This window comes from Pelodiscus sinensis, chromosome 1, assembly GCF_049634645.1.
Source record: "Pelodiscus sinensis isolate JC-2024 chromosome 1, ASM4963464v1, whole genome shotgun sequence".
Lineage (NCBI taxonomy): Eukaryota > Metazoa > Chordata > Testudines > Trionychidae > Pelodiscus > Pelodiscus sinensis.
In genome coordinates this window covers 289,728,847-289,744,235 of record NC_134711.1, presented here as the reverse complement: position 1 = coordinate 289,744,235, position 15,389 = coordinate 289,728,847, and the positions used below count along the sequence as shown (strand labels likewise).

General features: G+C 44.3%; 1 protein-coding gene across 4 annotated transcripts in view; it reads left to right on the top strand.

Annotated features, from left to right (window-relative positions):
• CAB39L (calcium binding protein 39 like) overlaps positions 1-15,389 on the top strand; it is a 111,560-nt gene that overhangs the window by 28,735 nt on the left and 67,436 nt on the right. For 2 of the 4 annotated variants that reach the window (XM_075919073.1, XM_006121344.4), the window contains exon 2: positions 2,452-2,668. The exons of 1 other annotated variant lie outside the window; for it this stretch is intronic. The gene's annotated coding sequence lies outside the window, so the exon portion shown is untranslated. Of the gene's footprint in view, positions 1-2,241; positions 2,401-2,451; positions 2,669-15,389 lie in introns of those variants that run through there. One more of the 4 variants, XM_006121346.4, reaches the window with a different exon arrangement.

Sequence of the window (15,389 nt, the reverse complement as noted above, 5' to 3'; positions counted from 1 at the left end):
TTCCTCCTGTACCCCAGCTTCCTTCTGTACCCAACCTCCATTCCACTCAAATTTTTCACTAACCTCTCTCGTGTGTTCTTTGCATGACTATTTTGAACTCCTTTATATTTTAAAAATTTGTGGTCCACATTTGCTTTAAAAAAAAAAAAAGCACCCATGCCTCAGAATTCTTGCATATGGGCCCGTTGCTGTTTCTTTGCGGGTTAGGTTGCCCATTCCTGAGAGGGGTTGTGTGCATAGGGAGAGAGGAAAGGTGAGAGGGTATATGTGGGGATGGGTAGTGCAGTGAAGGTCATATAGTAATGGACGCAGGGGGATGGGCGGTGTGGGGTTGGGGTGGGAGATGGTGTAGGAATGGGAGAAGTAGGTGGGGGTAGGGATAGGCAGTGTGGAGTGGGGAGGCATTAGGGAGAATTGTGGGTGTAGGAATGGAGGCAAAGGAATGGAGGACAGAGGTGGGGGGTAGGGATGGAAGGAAGGGGGTGGGCTGTGGGCCATGGAGTTCTGGGATAAGAGCTAATGGCCTAGGTTGCTCCATCGGGTTTTCTTCCCATGTGACCCAAACCTGATTCTCAATAGGGTGTGGGCTTGTAAAGCTGGGGGCTGCCCCATGGTTCTATGTCTTTCCATTGTGCCCTCTCGGCATAGAGCATGTCCCAGCCTCATGGTGTGAGCTCATTTGCCAGCTAGAAGGGCATATTTGGAGCACTACCGCCCTGCAAAGACGGATAGTAACTGGGCATGAAGAGTGGGGAATTCTCTCCCTACCTGACTGCTCGTATGTAACCCAGCCCCGGCACCTCACTAGCAAGCCAGGTGCCCAGGAGCACCCGGGGGAAAAAAGGGATTCATGTGGAGTTTGGGTCCCATTTTACTGATTGTGTTGGGTTTTTGTTTACATGTGAGGCCCACAAGCCTGCAGAGCATAGCCCTTCCTGATGGGTCACTTCTCTGTAGCTCTGTGCTAGCTGCCAGGAGAGTCTCCGAACTCTGCACTATTTTATTGGTGGGTGGGGCAGGAGTATGAAGGGTGTGGGCAGGAGGGGAGCAGAGAAGGGTGCGGAGAAGCCCCCTAGTGTTTATGTATATATATAAAATCCTTGTTCTTCTTTTAGTTTAAAGTGTAAAGATATCTGATTCTAGGTTCTTCTAGAGCGAATCTTGCCCCAATCCTGCCTCTGGCTTGTCCAGCAAAATTTGGTGACTGCAAAGAGAAGCTGCACTCTTTGAAAGAGTAGTGTTGCACCCTCCTATCTTTAGGCTCAGTGCCTCCCAGAATTCCCAGAGGCGTGTTATACCTGTGCACTGCCTCCTACTACAGCTGAGTCTTAAATTGAGATGTGACATGACAAGGGAAAGGTAGCACTAATGTGTGGTGAATACAGAGAGAGGTTACTGTTAATGCGCGCACAAATTTTAAAAAGTGAGGTGAGAAATAGTTTGAGATACAGATTTCAGCCCCAAGCGCCTCGAACTATTGATTTCACCACATGTATATGTTCATCACTCTTGTGAAGGCTCATCATAATGCTATAGTAGAGCAGAAAGTTTGATAAGGAAGGAATTAAAAGCATGGCATGGTAGCAACTGCTAGTAAAACAATTTTCTTTCTATGGTCATGAATGTATATTAGACAACTGAAGGGGAAAAGTACTTGTAATTCCCGCTGGTGGTATACAAAACATTCTGAAGAATCACTGCTGTTAGAGAAAAATGAAGCTTTAAAATAACACACAGAATCAGAGGCATATTCTCAATTTGTTTTCCCCAACTATTCAAAATGAATTAGTTTGCTATATTTTCCCATGATTGATTATATACTATCAACTATTTTGTTTTAGTACATTTTTATGTGAATTTCTCCTTGTCTTGCACTGAAAAAGCAACTTGTGGGTAGGATACCCTCTGCCTAAAGAGCTTATGTGGTAACATGTTAAATTTATTATCTTGTAACAACAAACCATTCATTGTTAGAAGCTCTTATCTGCATTCTAAACAAGGGGGTAAGGTGAATAATGTAATTATAGTAGGCTCTACCCCACAGGGTGTGAAAGAGACATCTTTGTGGGCTTTTGTACTAAAAGACTGATGAGGGAAGACTTATGTAATTGATGTAGATTCGTTGTATTTGTGACTTTAACCCTAGAAAATTCTGTTGGCAGAGACATTACTTTTGTCTTTTGCTTAACACACGTTCCTCTGACGTGGAGCTCAGTTTACAGAGGGAGGGTGTGTGTGTGTGTGGCGTATGTGAGAGAGAAAGCCGGGAAGGAAGAGAAGACGCATATACACGGAGCTAGTCTGACCAGAAACAGAACTGCCCCTGGCAGATTAAAGAGACAAGTGAGGCTTGGAATCTGAATCCAGGAAAAGGAGAGTGGAAATTTACAGCTGCTCTGAGTGAGTGTGCATGTGTTAGTGATTCTCTCTGTTAACATTTTTTTTCAAAAGGTAACAGTTACTCTTCAGCAAGCAAGTGGAGACTGAATTCTGGAATTTGTTTTCTCTGCCACGTGTCAATAATAAGGAAGAACTTATATTAAATGGAAGATAAGTAAAGAGTCCTCCAACTGGACTGCTGGTTTGGGTCTGGCAGAGAGCTGTCTTCAGCACCTCAACATGTATCTGCTTTTTGTTGTTTAGACAAGCCTGGACATTTCTGTATACAGTGAGTATCAGCTAAGATTACCTAGTCTGAATTAAGTAAAGTTAGGTAAACCAAAAAGGGAAGTTATAATTTATTATCAGTAGCTTTTTGGTAATAAAATCATCACTTCTTGTTGCCTTTTTGTAGCATTGTAAACTAATGTGGTATGGTGTTCATGTGTTTATGTTCAAAGCAGTCCTAAATAGTACAACTTTTGTTACATAAGGCATTGGCTCAAATACTCTGTATCCATGACATATTTGGAAAGGTTTTATTTACAATCGGGGTTCCAAAAATAAAAATAGCACAATATATTATTTTTCTTGCTTCTCTCTTTAATGATGTGCTTGCAGCTGTAGCTTTGCTTGTGAAATTGCAGAGAAATGGTAGCACAGTCACTTGTATAAGAAATTCAGAAGCTATCAAGTATATAATATTTGTGTATATATTCAGATTGCACACATCATTATAAATAAAGAGATGGAGGACAATTTAATAGGTTTCTTCCATCTCTAGCGTCTATGATTCTATGAAGTAATGGTCCAGTCTGATAGTCCTTACTCAGGCAAAATGTTCATTTAAGTTTTTGAGGAGTTGGGCCATTTTTTGTGGTAACATAAACCCATTGCTGTGCCAAATTATTTAATGTGTCATGGAGCCAAAGGAAGTGATATGACTTTTTTAAAGACCTTGCCAAATGAATGGAGGTGATATAGATCACTTTGCAATAATGTCTAATATTATAAAGCAAAGCTGAATATATATTAATGTTTGAACTATTGGACCAAGAGTGGTTTTTTTTCTCTCTTGGCTGCTGTCTCAAGTTTTTTGTTTTTTAATGTAATTTTGGCTTTAGTATCAGTTTCTTTTGCTTCTACAACTATTGCTATTACTCTATATAGAAAGTAGGCTAAAATGCCCCTTCAACATAAGGAAGGAATAATAGCCCTTTAAATAGTGGCTTTAACCTCACAAATTTTAATTAAGGGACCTAATCCTGCATCATTTCAGATGTTGAATTTTGCTATGAACTTCAGTGGGCAGGATTGAGCTTTAACTATTCTTCACAAACATCCCTGTTGCCATGCTATAGGTAGAGAGTCCAAAGAATCCTGAATGTTACCCTTCTGCTGTCATCTGCAAAACCTACTTGCAAATTGTGTGTCTCATCTTCTAGCACAAGTTCCCAAAGAAGATAACACACTACTGTTAGATTAAGTGGCAGGGGTCTGTATGGTGGAGCTAAAGAGTCCAATCCTGCTGCTGATTTGAGCGCGTCAGGAAAGTTCAGTTTATAAACTTTTTTTTCCCCTGAAGTTTTATGTGTGGTTTTTTTCAAAAGCCTAGTAAATTAACACAGAAATGACATTAAAAGAATATTGTTTAGGTTGCAAAGTCAAGCATTGAAAAGTTAGGAAGTGCCTGAATTAAGGTGTCTGTGCAAGCTTAATTCACTCCCACTTCCACTTTGTGTTTGCATTATGAGATAAACTTTAATTATATAATGATGTACTTCTCCCCCCTGCCCCCGGACACCTGCCTCATTAAGAGAATGGGCATTGTTCTGTATTTCTTATTTGATCTCATTCCATGTGTGCCCTAGAGCCTGATTTTTTTTTTTTTTTTTTTTTAAAGCAGGTGTGAGGGAACTGAAGGGCCAGCGATCTGGCCTTCAAGGCTCAGGGCTCCCCACCCAGCTTTTGGGAGCCCACACTGATGCTCTAGCCCCCCGCCATCCCACTGTGGGCCTGAAGCACACAATCTACTAGCCTGTCCCCCCCAGGTTCTGGTGCGTGAGGGGAATATGGGGAGTATCTTTCTCCTAGTCGGGGGCCACATCAGTGAGGATTTGGTGGTGTTGGGTTTTATTTTTTGTTTTTTTTGTTGGTTTTTTTGCTGCTTCACTTCTGTGTGGCCCCCCCCCCCCCCCCCCCCCGGACTGATTTTTCTATGGGTCAGCTGTCCCCCTAACCAAAAACGGTTCCCCACCCCCGTTTTAAAAATGGTTCCAGTCAACTTTAGTTGCTGTTGTGAGTACTCCAGCACACCTACATATCTGACCTCAGATTTATTATCGTGAGAACCCAACAAACTGAAACATGCAATCAGCAAGCTAATGTGAAAATTTTGGTTTACGTGGGTCCATCCAACAACATCTAGGAACTCTGTTTCATGGTTAGAACAGTTGTATGATATCCTGAAGAACTAGATTCTATTCCTGCCTCAGCAACAATCAACTTGCCAGTTGTGCAGCAAACGAGGCTATCATCTGGATCCCTGCCTCATTTAGTGCAAAACCCTGATGCATCTGTAGAACACTGTCCATTCTCTGCACTGAGTGAAGTAGTGCTCCAGAGGAAAAATAGCATGTAATCACGTAATTTAAAGAGTATAAATGTAATGCATATACACAAAAGGGCTGAATTAATATTACATGGGCATCCTGAATTCTGATATTTCCTAATGTGCGTGATTGAGTTCATAACCTTAATGTCTTTTTGACATTTTTTGAAGGAGAATGCAATAATACATACATTTCACCATCAGTTTGCAGGCTAATTATCAGCCATGCACATAATCTACACCCCATCAATGGTATTTAACACACTGATGAGCGGGGGGAAATGGAAATATTTTAATCGCCCATTAAAAAAATAACTCACCCCAGGGTGTGTGTAAATTAATAGAATTTTGTGATCCTGATACGCACGTATGAGTGCACACAGAGATGATACTGCATATCCTAACAGGGCAGGAAAACATACAAAGCTTTTTCTTGCCTGAATTTGTGTAAAATTGTATACAATCAATTCACTTGTAGTACCAAATTGTTTGTCAAATAATATATAAGAAGAATGGTCTGAATGAATCACATTCTTGTGTTTGTGGGAAGGAGGAGGAAGTATTTGTTACTAAACCGCTTAACTGATTTACTGTATAATGATGGGATCTGCTGATGACTGAAGTAATATTACTCATGTGGCACCTTAAAGACCAACACATTTATTTGGACATAAGCTTTTGTGGGCAAACAGCCACTTCATTGGATACATGGAGTGGAAATTACAGAGGCAGGCATAAATATACTAGAACATGAAAAGAAAAGTGTTACCTTATCAAGTGGAGGACCCATGCTGTTACTGAGTGTCCAAGGAGACTGACACGTTCATGTTACCATTCCTAATGTCTGATTTATGTCCAGGACACAAATCACGAAGAGGAAGCTTGCCAGGCATCTCTTCAGTACCACATTCTACAAGCCATTATCCTCTGATCTCACTGAGAAGTACCAAACGAAATTACACCATCTGCTCAAGAAACTCCCTACAAAAGCATGGGAACAAATCTAACAGATTTAGAAGTGACCATCCTTCAGCGAAAAAACTTCAAAAACAAACTTTGAAGAGAAACTGCAGAGCAGCAGTTCATTTGCAAACTTGACGCTATTAATCTAGCTAGAATAGGGCCTGGGAATGGCCAGCTCATGACACAAGCAATTTTCCTTCTCTTTGTATTCACACCTTCTTCTTAATTGTTAGGATTGGGCCACATTCATCCTGATTGAGTTGGCCCCACTACCACTGGTCCTCCACTTGATAAGGTAATGCCCTTCTTTCATGTGCTTATATTTTTATGCCTGCCTCTGTAATTTCCACTCCATTCATCTGACAAACCGGTTTTTGTCCATGAAAGCTTATCCCCAAATAAATATGTTAGTCTTTAAGGTGCCACAGCACTTCTCATTGTTTTTGCAGATACAGACTATCATGGCTTACTTCTCTGAACCTTGAAGTAATATTGCTGTCTCCCTACCTTCGTTTGCTGTGTTATTGTAATCATGTTGGTCCCAGGATATTAGAGAGACTAGGAGCTTGAGGTGGTATCTTTTATTGGACCAGCTTTGACTTATAAGAGTCAAGATAAAACAGAGCTCTCTTTCAAACCTGTCTCTCCTACCAATAGAAGTTGTACCACTGAAAGATATTACCTCACCTATGTTGTGTCTCCTCTATTTCTAAGTTCTGATATACTTGGGTCATTTAAGAAGGACCGTGATTAAGAAATAAAGGAGAGCTCAGGGAGAGAGCCTATAATGTATGAAAAGAAATCTGATTAAGTTTATATTTGTATTAAAGAGATCTAGTCAAACTAAACATTTCTGTATGTCACCCTGGTGAACATGAAAGCTTGATGAACAGGTTTTTGTAGTTTATGTACCTCCCCATTCTATTCACAGGGAACTCAGCTGGGTTGAGAGTTTATTTTGGCCCCTAATAATAGTATCTTCAGTCAAGAGCTAAAAAGGGGTGGTGGTCTATCAGTGTTCTTTCTTCACTTCATTTTAGCATTCCCACCTTAGTTGTCTCTAAGCTTCCTATTGAAGCTTTTAGGTTTAGTTATTTGATTGATGTGGGTTGGGTGATTGTTTTTTATTACATGCTGTTTTAGATTAATTGGATTAGCAATGACACATAATCTATTCTGAGTTGTAGGAACATAAACTCAGATCTGTACAAATAGTCAGATCTTCTCCAACCCCTCTCCCTCCATTTTAAGATTCACATGAAAATCAGTCTGTTAAACTTTATCCAACTGAATTGCTGAGACACAAAATGGATTTTTACCTTCTGCAAACTCCTTTTTGCATGTTTCCAAAATCATCAGAGATCTAGTTCTCTAGCTTTTAGAATCCTGGGGAAGGGGAAAATAGGGGAAGAGGAACTTTTTAGTTCAGGCTATTGTTTCTGTTGGATGGCATTCTATGTTATACCTAAGTCTTGATTGATATATATTTTCTGATAGGCATGTGGTAGTCTCTAAACCTAGTAGATTTGGTTTTATGGTTAGCACAGATTTGGAAGCCAAGAAAGCTCGGTTTTATTTCTGGCTTTCCCACTAAATTCTTGTGACCTTCAATGAGTCATTTCATCTTTCTGTTCCTCAGTTCCTGCATTGTAAAAGTGGAGTTGGTTGTACTTACATGCCCCTAGGTATGATCCAGGCTTAATGACTGTAAAAGTCTTTGTAATCTCAGGGAAAGCATGCACCCCTGTGAGTGCAAATTGGTATTATGCAGTCTCAGCCATTCCTTTGACTATTCCTTGTACCTGCACTCTGCTAACCAAGTCCCTGGACTTCATGAATGTTTGAATACTAAGTTATTTTTTTCTGTTTGCCTTTTGTGCATGTGAGATCATGGGGATGTCAAGGGAATGACAAAATAACCTGGTAAAATATAAGAGAGCAGAAGAATTTCTCACCAAGAATGAAACACACCTGCTCTTCCCCATCTACTGTGCACCATAAAAAAATGTTCTAATTTTTAACAGGCCCAACCAAACATCTGGGAAAGGATGCTTTAAAAACAGCTTTTCATTGTTTTTATCAAATTTTTTCTTTAAATTAAAACAAAAGCAAACATGTTCTTCTACTATACCCTTGCTGTATACTGCCAGAACTGACACTTGTCATCATATATATAGTAGCCCAACGTCTGTGCATCTGTAACGCTGACGTACACGGCCATGCCCCCTGGCCATTTACGTCAGTGCCCCGCCCCCCTTCTCCTCGCTCCGTGGCGGTTCGGGCCCCTCGGACACCCCCCGGCCCCTCCCGCCAGCACTGCTTCCCTCCTCCCTTCCTCCGGCCCCCCCATCCTACCCTCCAGCCCCACAGCCCCCAATCCCTCCCCAGCTCTGCTTTCCACCCCCCTTCTGGCCAGCCCTACCCCCTTCCCCTCCCTGCGTGGTGCACTGCGCCACTCAGTTTGGAGCGGCGCAGCGTGCCATGGAGAGAAAAGGGGGTGGGGCGCCATGCAGGGAAAGGAAGGGGGCGGGGCTGGCTGGCAGGGGGGTGGGAAGCAGAGCTGGGAGGGGGGATTGGGAGTTGTAGGGGAAGATGAGGGGGGCCGGAGGAAGGGGGGAGGGAAGCAGTGCTGGCGGCAGAGTGTCTGGGGGGGCCTGTGGGGCTGGCCGGCAGGAAGAGGGGGTAGGAAGCAGAGCTGAGGGGGGATCGGGGACTGTAGGGGAGGAGGGGGCGGGAAGCAGACATGGTGGGGGGTGCAGCCACTGGCCGCAGCCGCCGCTTGCTCCCTTGCTGGGGCCCAGCTGAGTGGCGCTCAGGTGGGCCTGGTGGGACAGGAAGGGGGGCGGGGCCGTGTACGTCACCACCCCCCCTTCCTCCTCTCACTGTGGCGCTGAGTGGTACGCCCCTCAGCCAGGCCGCCAGGGGAGCCAGCAGCACAAGGCACCATTTGGGCTCCCCTGCGGTGGGAGGGGAAGGAAGGGCAGTGACATACACGGCCCCGCCCCCTGGCCATGTACATCACTACCTCCCCCCCCCCCCCCCCATGGCAGCCCGGATGAGCAGGCAGCACTCAGCCAAGCGCCGCGGCAGGAGGGAAGGGGAAGGGGTGGTGGGGAAGGACAGAAGGGGGAGAGAGGCAGGAGGAGGAGAGAAAGGAAGAGTGAGAGGCAGGGGGTGTAGAAGAGAAAGAAAGAGACAGAGAGAGGCAGGGGGCGGAGGAGAGCTAAGAGGGAGGGGGTAGGCAGTAGGAGCAAGAGCGAGAGAAAGCACGCGCACGCTCAGGAGAGAGAACCTGAAAATCCTGTCTTATGACAGGCTAATTGGCTAGTTAAAATATGTTTGTAAATTTAGAGCACATTGAAGGTATTGGACTTTCTAGCTATGGCGACTGAAATGTTCTGTTTTATCTGCAGGATATAAGGTAAGGCAGTGGAAGTGCATTATTTTCCATACAATCCTGCAATGTGTGTCACTTCTATACAGGAGGAACCCCCTCCAAATCTGAAAGTCATTTGTTTTAAAGATCTGTTTTTTCCCCTTTGTCTTGTAGACTACCTGTAAGGGTACAAATTAGCATTCATTGCAGTGGTGCTGTTTATGAAGTTATCCCCTTTCCATAAGGAACTTGTGTGAGACCACCAAATCATGGTAACCGAAAAAGACTTCAAATAGTGAATGCTTTTCATTCACTACCAGCCTGTTATATATTCAAATTTGCCACAGTTTGCTTATTTTATGTTGTGTCTGAGAATGGTATGTGTCCAAAGAAAAATCCCTGAATAGTGGAGGGAAAGGTGACAGGTCTGACAGGAACATGTCTGCCAAGAAGACTGGTGTTTGCAGCAGACTGAGATGTCCAAAACCCTATGAAAGGTCAAATGATTGCTCTGCCTAAACACATAGAGTAAATACCAGTGAGGGTGAAGAGCTATGTAAGTTAAAAGACAGTGTAGGCACAAGAACAAATGAATATAAAGCAGCCATGAACAAATTCAGGCTGGAAACTAGAATTTTTTTTAATCCTCAAGGGTGAGCTTCTGGAACTGCTTCCCAACAGGAGTTGGGGGCAGGGACAAACAATTGGTATTAAGACAGTGTTTCTTGAACTGTGTTCCGGGATACACCAGTGTGCTGTGACGCAGTTGGAGGTGTGCCGCGGAGAACAGAATTCAAAATGGCTGCCCTTAAAGGGGCAGGCAACCTTTTAATTTTACGCAATAACTTTCCCCTAAACATTTTTTGAGGGGCGGGGGGCAGGGAGGCAACAAAAAATCCTTGGTGTTTCTCATTTAAAAAAAAATTGTTTGGTGTTCCTGGTCTTAAAAAGTTTAAGAAACACTGTTTTAAGAGAATTGGACAGATTTGAGTGAAGTTGAGGATAGGGCCTCAACAGTCCCAGAACTCATTTTTGGTTTATATCTTATGTTCATGAAGCTCATGCTTCAGATGGTCATAAGCAGGGGATCAGGAGAAAAGATTTTATGCCAGTGCATTCTGGGAGACTTTTTTTTTTATCTCCTCCCTCCTGTAGCAGCAAGGATTGCCACAACTGGTAAATAAGACCCATACGGGGAGGAACAGGCACCAAGCACTCTCTCTCAAGTTTTGGCTGGATGGGTCTTGCTCTAACTGATCACCATATATGGGGTTGGGAAGGAATTTTTCCCCAGGTCAGATTGGCAATTTCCTTTGCGGTGGTGGTGGGGGTAGGGGAGGGTGGTTCCTTTAGTATGTAGGTTTAGGACTTTTGCCAGGATGATCTCGGTATAACTCAATTATTTCCCCACTATTGTAGGTGTCTTGAGTATAGGTCCACTTTGTTTCCTTGTTGTCTGTACCTGTGACACACAATAGTCTAGTTCCCTGTGGGTTTCCTTGGTTTTGTTTCCTTTGGGTTGATGGCCTGTGATATACAAATGGTCAGACTACATGATTTGCTGGTCTCTTCTGCCCTTAAATTCTATAACACTGTAATCAGTGCTGTGTGTAGGAATGTCATGTGAAGGCAGTCCTCGGCCAAACAATGATGTTGGGAAAAACTGTATCAAGAAAGAGGTAGCCTACCAAAGGGTTTAAAATGCATAATTTGCCCTCTATCCATGGCTTGCTTTTTGTGTGGTGGATGTAGTAGGTGAGGACAAGGGCAGGGAAGAGAATTAATTTGCCTTCCTACAATCAATGGTAGAAAGTGAAGAGTAATGTCACTGGGAAGTTCCTTGGTGCCATTAAGGTGCCGTTCTGGTAAACTTGTTTGTAGAAATTTTGGTCCCCTTCACAACTCCCTGCAGAGGGAGGTCCACGCTTAGGGCCAGGGGGGCAGGAGCTGGGCAGGGAGGCAACAGGGGTCAGACCCACCTCTGTACTCTTTGACAATGGCAGGAAGCAGTGTGAACTAGTTTTAGCCCACTTGGCTCCCCTAGCTCCCAGTTGTCACTTGAAGGATAGGTCTGGGGAAAGGAAACTCATCAGTGGCAGGAAGCAGAGCAGGGGACTGGCTGGTGGATGGGGCTGACTACTGGGCCTGGTGCCACTCCGTATGTATTATGCTGCTGCCTAAAGCACTATGGAATTTGGGGCAATTTGGTGCCTCACATTTTATGGTGCTTTATGCGGTTGTATACTTTGCGTATTGGTACGGACTGCCCTGGTGTAATAGCACTACAAAGAAATTCCCTGTGGTTCCCCATCTACTCTAGAAATGGTAGTATCTCACTTTCTTCAGTTTTTACAAGTAGCCCTGAATTGAAGACAGACCCAGGTGAAGCATAAGCAGGGTACTAGAGGCCACATGCCTCCAAATGCTGTGGGTGGGAGGAGCAAGAGCTGGCTTGCAGCTGGCAGGACCAGAGTCCCTGGGCCAGTAGCTGAAGTCCACTTCCAGCCCCCCATCCCTGCACTTACTGGTAGCGGTGGGGAAAATGGAGCAAATCAAAACGCATCCAGGGGAACAGAATGAGTAATGCATCCCCCAGCTTTTGGGAAAAGGTAGATAATAAGCCTTGTGATCTTGGAAGACAACCAAAAAATCCCACCTTAAAATTACTACTACTTCCTTTTCCCAAAAAGGGAAACCTAGTAGCCAAAAGTGGTAAATTTATTTAAAATCAGAATAATCAGTTACCCTGTATGATGAAGTGGATATTTTATTCGCTTTGTTTGTGAGTTCTACTGTCCTTTAGTCACGCAGTGTGTGCGCTTCAGTTTCCCAAGGCACTGTACTAATACCTAGATGGTGATGGGAATTTGGTGTGATAGCCTTCTTCACATATACAATGGCTCATGCTTTTCATACCCTGAACTAGGAGGGTGCAACCAGGTGACAACTTTTGCCTGGAAAGCAGGACAAAGGCTGGAGGAGGAGCCTGGCTGGAGGGCTGGTACCAGAATGAGGTGTGATTCAGTCTTGGCTGACATCATATCTTGTCTTCAGGGATATTAAAATGGCAGGTCATGACCCTTTTTCTATTTCCAGTGTTTTAATTTTTTAAAATATTCTTTTCCCTGTAATACTGAGTCATTCACCATGCAGTTATAGAGACCTAAGTGCTTATTAGCAGCATGCCTACAGATGTATTATTTGTATTACCTTTTAATATTCAATAAAACTGCAGGGATGATGCAAGTCAGCGAGTCAGAGGGCCCCTTCTTTCCTAGTGTGTGAATGTTACTGAACATTCTTAGATGAGTTAGTCATCATTATACCCCCATCTTCAGTGTAGCGTACAGTACTGGCAGATTGAGAGGTGTGACTCTGTTGCGTGCTAGTCAGAGGGTGTTGCCAAAAACTGTGGCTTTAGTGGGAGCAGCTGAGCACTCCTTTTGGTTTCTTAGTTGAGATCTGAGCCAAGTATTGAGCTGTGTTAAGCCTAAAACAGTTTGAATAGTGCCCTGAAGAGCTTGAATGTTGAAGACACACAGTAACTTGAACTTCCAGAATTTGAATGTGAAAATATTTCTGTGGAGCCAGCCGAGCAACAAATGGTTAATGGAAAAACAGTACACACATTCATTTTCTACTCTAAGAACATTGAACTGAAATATAACAGTCTTCAAATAATCTTTCCTTTGTCACAGATATTACTAAGTGCTTTGAGATGTTTCTCTTAAAAGCTTTGTAGCATAGAATCTGTTACCTTATAAATGTATGGGATATTTTATGGATATTTGAGCGAATTATGAGAGTATATAAGTAACAACTATAGCTGTTTTTATTAATCATAAAGGTAGGGTGACTATATTTCCCTATGTCAAATATGGGACACCTTTGCTCGGATTTAAGTGAGTTCATTGGCAATCAATCAGAATGATGCAATACAAATGTTTAAAATAATACTATGTTGACTGAGCACCCATTAAAAAGACACACTGCATTATTACAACTAATAGGAAAAAAGTAAAATATATGCTTACAATCAAGTGGCACTTCTTAGAAGTGCCTGCCTTGTCATCAACTTGCTGTCCAGGAGGCAGGGTGTGGGGGAGTGGGTCTCTAGGAGAGCCTAGTTTTGTGTGTACTGGGCTGTGAGGTGGCGGGAAAGAAATGTGAGTTGGGGGACTAGGGAGTGAGAGTTCTGGGCATCTGCAGTGGGGCCGTGGGCAGGGATGATGTGCAGGGTGCTGCGTTTCTGGAGGGCTCTGGCTACAGGGAGTCTGGGGGGATGTTGAGTTGAGGGGCTGTAGGGCATAGCCTGGCATGGCATAGCCCTGCCCTCAAGAAAAGGGGCATGCTCGCAGCACAGGTCCAATCAGGCCACTGGGTGCCTGAGAACTGTCAGTTTGTAAATAATCCTTTTGCACTGGGCTGGGCAGAGGGCTGCCCCTGCCATCCATGCACCTTTTGCCTCTAGCTGTACCCTTGCTCTGAAGACTGGCATCCTGATGCAATGCTCCATTACACCCCTGAGAGCCCACAAAAAAAGTTTGGCTCTGGGCCCACAAAAGATTAATCAGGCCTTGATTCTGCTTATGGACTCAGGAGGCTTCTCCCCCATAGGGAGCTCTAGACACACAGGATTAAGCCCTGCTGCCGTCATTTTGAACCTCACCACTCATGGCTTGAGGGGATGGGAAGGAGCAGGGATGGGGCTTCACCAGAAGTGCGTGCTAGGGATTAGGGCCACTGGAAATAGGGCTGTTGTGGGGAGGCAGAGGCCACCAGGGATGGGGACTGCTGACTCATGGCAGGTGCTTAAAGCAGGAGGGGGTGGTGATGCAATGAGCAACTGGGACCTCCAGGGGCTGGAGCTGCAGCCAGAAGTGAGGGCCACCAAGGAATGGGGCTGCTGGGGGCTGCAGCCAGTGGTTGGGGCCGCCAGGGAAAGCTGCTTCAGCTTGATGGTGGGGACCACCCAGAAACGGAGCTGTAGCTCCATGGCAGCAAGAGACTTCAGCCCAGTGGCAGGGGCTGCCTGGAAACAGGGCTCTTGTGTGAGGAGGGAGAGGGGATGGGGGTTGCAGCTAGCAATGGAGAGCCAGGAAGGGGGTTTCACCCCCTTTAGTGGGGGCCGCCTGGGAAAAGGACTGGGGGGGGTGGGGTGGGGAGGAGAGTATGGGGGCTGCAGCTAGTTGTGGGGGAGCCAGGGAAAGGGGCTTCAGCCCCGTAGGGGTGCTGGCAGTCAGGGCTTCAAGCTCATGTACTGAAAACACTGGCAGACCCCAGTGCTCCCTTCTTAGGGTGCACAGGTGAAGGGTGACACACTCCACACTCACCCCATCTCCTCTACCCTTTGTTTTATATATATATATAATATATATATATATACACACAGGCTCCAGCTACCTGGTTTCTATATTCTCTCTGTACCCTGCCTCACTCAAGATGCCATGTGCTAGTCCAGTGTTTCTCAACCTTTTTTCTTTCTTTTTTTATAATAAAGTACCCCTTTAAAAAAATTAAGTACCCACTGTACCTTCAGTTCTCTCACTCACTCTCACACACACTTTTTTTTCTATCGTTGCAACACATTTGTTTAAACAACTTAATTGTAGCAAGGTGGGCGATGAAATTTTTGGGTGTAAAAAGTAAAAAAAATAAGAAAGCGCTGTAAAACTTACAACAAAAATGCAGTTTTTTCCAAATTTCAATTGTGTTGATGTACCCCACAGACTTCTCTCGAGTACCCCTAAGGGTGCTCATACCACTGGTTGAGAGACACTGCTAGTCTGCCTGCATTTCCAGCCAGCTACAAACAGAAGGCTGCTGCAGCTGCGCTGACCAGAGGACTCAAGGACCAGCACGGTGCATGCAAATACGGGCTAGTTTGTCCCCTTTTTTTAAGAAAAGTTGGGATGCCTGGAAAGGAGCTTAAATAAGGGGCAGTCCCAGTAAAAATGGGATGGATGGTCACCCTACACACAGGATATGTAATAATTAGTATCGTATGTACAGAAAGGGTTCTATAAAACCATTACATTTTGAGTTAAGGGTGGGTGTTAT